This window comes from Zea mays, chromosome 5, assembly GCF_902167145.1.
Source record: "Zea mays cultivar B73 chromosome 5, Zm-B73-REFERENCE-NAM-5.0, whole genome shotgun sequence".
Lineage (NCBI taxonomy): Eukaryota > Viridiplantae > Streptophyta > Magnoliopsida > Poales > Poaceae > Zea > Zea mays.
The window spans coordinates 165858002-165861488 of NC_050100.1; the positions used below are offsets into that span (position 1 = coordinate 165858002).

The 3487-nt window shown below is 49.2% G+C and overlaps 1 pseudogene; it reads right to left on the reverse strand.

The window, feature by feature from the left end:
- Positions 1–1310: 1310 nt before the first annotated feature.
- On the reverse strand, positions 1311–2771 carry LOC103628643 (uncharacterized; annotated as a pseudogene).
- Positions 2772–3487: the final 716 nt, after the last annotated feature.

Genomic DNA, 3487 nt, shown 5'->3' on the forward strand with positions numbered 1-3487 from the left:
AAACAGAAAATCCATATGCACAATGTTTAACAAACTTGCCTCATTGAGAGGTTGCATATACATATAACCTAATAAGGCATCTAGAATGAGATAATGAAAAACATCATGTATAGGGTGTGTTTGGATTGCGCCTACAAGTGCCCAATCAAAACATTGGTCAGTAACCGTATGTAGAATAGGAGCTTGGATTCTAGTCGTTTTTTGTTTTGCCCAACGTCGTGCGACCAATGCACAATACATTCAGGCTAATGCCCAGCTGATTTCTGGGCCGCCTAAAATTGGCCAGCCAACCATTTGGAAGAGCACAAAAAAGGGAGCAACCAAACACACCCAAAGTGCACAATATCAGTTTATTGTATATAAATAATCGCTAGTAGTATTTGGTTCAAAAATTGAAAATAGAACACTACAACAGCAATACATACAGCTGCAATAATTGGTGTCTGGAAAAGCAACTTGTCATTCAGGATCTAAATCACACATTTAATATCATAAGCGTATTTGAAACGGAACAATTAATGGTACATGCCAAAACTAAAACCGAATGGATAGGATTAGTTAGGAGGAAAATATGCTGCAACGAGAGCCTAACCATATCCTTAATTATAGTATTTTAAATATGTTGGGTTGAACAATATTCTGCATAAACTCAACAGCCACACAAGTAAGAACAAAGTGAGCATCACTTCACATCAATTTCATCAAACATCTAGATACCTCGAGGAACAGAGTGAAGGATAATTGCATATTAAATAGACATGCATGAGGTTATGATGATATCTTAAAGTGTAACACATATGATTGTCAAACTGCTCGATACAGAGAGCCCAACATCCACTATATCTCACAGATTTCTCCAGTAAGCATGTACAGGTGTTCAAGGCTAACATATAGTGCAACCAAAAAGTATCACCATGTTCTTTGTAGACAACACTCTCTGACATAGGAGTCAGTGATTTTCGAGCCAACAACAGCCTATGATATCCACAATTGAGATAAGTGAACCTTAGATGGGTAGATAGAGGCATATATTCACGTGAAAATAACAACTACGTGAGAAAAGCAACCATCGATCAATTTAACAGAAAGGGGGGACAGGTCGCACGCAAGCGGCAAACCTTCCTTTCATTAGTTCATCACGAGCTTCAACCAGCTTTCTGCCAAAATGATAATCCCATCCACAACCACAGACCGTCTGTGGTGCCCAATCAGCGGAACGCTACATCACGTAGAGAATCATGTAATCAGTAAACAAAGTTTAAATATGAATGTATCTATAATTGAGAAAATCATGTCTTGTGAAGGAATAATCAGTAAACTTGCCAAGGGTTGGCGTGCGTCTCTGTGCTCTGCTCCCTGAGGCTGCTGCGTCTATCTGGAAGGCGAAAGAATTCTGGGGGCGCGACGAGATTTCTGAGGCCGGGGACGACTCGTGGGGCGAGGATGGTGGAGGCCGGGGCATGGAGCACGGTGGGGATGGAAGGGGTGCGGGAGGAGTATGGAAGGGGCGGGGGAGGCGGCGCAACGCACGACCTTCCATCGGAGCGAGGCGGAAGGGCGCGGATGCGCGGCAGAACCGTGCACCACGCAGTGGTGTGGACGTCTACAATAGCCTCTTAAGGAATAGTAGAGATAAGCGCCACAAATGAGATGCAGGTGGGTTTGCAACTGGATTTACAGCAAAGAATTCCTATAAATGTTTCAACGTAAAAAAATGAATTTCAATAATGCACATTGCCTACAGTGGAATTCCCTACAGAGAAATAGAGCTAGCTGATTCAATCCTACATTGTTGAATGCAGTAATACCAAATAAGAAAGGAACTTTTACAGAGTGAGAGCTTGTCACTTGGACAAACAAAACATATCGAGACCAAGCGGTGTGTGAAAGTGAAACCGACAGACACATAGCTAACGAGGAACAGTGGTAGCGATTCCCCGGCATGATTAGCATTTCAAAGTCACCGCCAAAATGCAGTTGAGACCGCCAAAAATCCCAAGAAGAAATTGGATAAGCACAGCGGAGAGATGGCAATAGTCAATTTTCTTTGTGAAGACGGCATCACTGCCAGCAGGCCGTCATGATCGGCGGGGGCGTTTTAGTCAACGTAGGGGAGAAAATCGAGCACGAACCTCGAGCTTATTGAACCTGGACGACGGCGGCGGCGCCTCGGGCTCGAGCGTGGGCGGTGGCGTCGCGTAGGACTTGGATGGGTGGTGGTGCGGCCCATGCGCCTGTAGTGGCTTGCCGAGGTCCGGCGCGGGCCGCGAGTCCGACAACTTGGCGACGGGCGCGGAGCCGGTGCGCTCGGGCCGCGGCGCGGGCGTGAGGAGCTGCACGACCTCGACGTCCCAAAGCACCCAGTCCTGCGTAGCGGTGCGGTGGGGCATGTCGTGGGTTACCGAGTTTCTCTAGGGCGGGAGCCCCCGTTGGTGCAAAGGAAGTGGCCCGCCTTGGTGCGGAGGCGCGCCTGGAAGCCGTCCAGCAGGGGCTCCCAGTCCACAGACGCGTTGGCGGGCCACCGTTTGCGTCACCTTCCGCCCCGTCATCCCCAGCAGGAACGGCTCCCTGGAGGCGGTGAGGTAGCGCCCGTAGCGGCTGCGCAGGCGGATGGCGCCTGCGCTATGCGGCGTCGCCTCGACGGTCCACCACGCGTTCGCCGAGGACCTGTCCCGGTCCTGCGTCACGCGCACCTCGTCCTCGTCCGCGTACAGGAACTTGTCGTGGTGGCTCCTGAGCCGCACCACCTTCGCGCGCGTGAATAGCTCCATCGGTGACGAGAAGGGAGGAGAAGCCGGTGAGGACTGAGGACTCTAGAGTCTGGACTCTGGAGGAAGGAGGCCCGCTGTGAATCATCTAGGCCCCTTTGGTGATGTTTTGGTAATTAATGATAACTGCTTGTGGACTAACAGTTCTTGGAGAAATAAGAATGCAGGGTTGGACCACATAGAACAGCAAATGTTGGAGAATCATAAGCTTTGGTTGTGGATCAGATGAAGGCAAAGGTAAAATATAGGTTTTGTTTTTGCCGGTCTTAAGGAGTTTAGAGAAGATACCTGACCGGATTAGTAGGCTAGATAGCCGTACTATTAAGAGGGGTCAATGTCTTTGATCTGTGTAAAGCTTAGTGCCTCATAGAGCATCAAGTAGTTTCATTTGCATGAGGACTAACAGCGCTTCAAATTTCGTGAGTTAAAAGTTCCTTCAAAAGCAAGTTTGAAAATTGCAAAGTCTTGGATGCGCGGACCGTCCGGGCCTTGAGGGCGGACCGTCCGCGATCCACCAGAGGGGTCCGAAGTCTAACCACTTAGGCAACTACCTTGTTCTTTTGCACTGTGGACCGTCCAGGCCTTTGGGCCGGACCGTCCGCAGTCATGACCAGAGAAGGCTGGTTTCGGGCCAGTCCCTGAATTATAGCACGGACCGTCCGGCTGTGATAGGCGAACCGTCCGCAAGTGTCAAACATGTTTTGGACAGGGACTGTGTG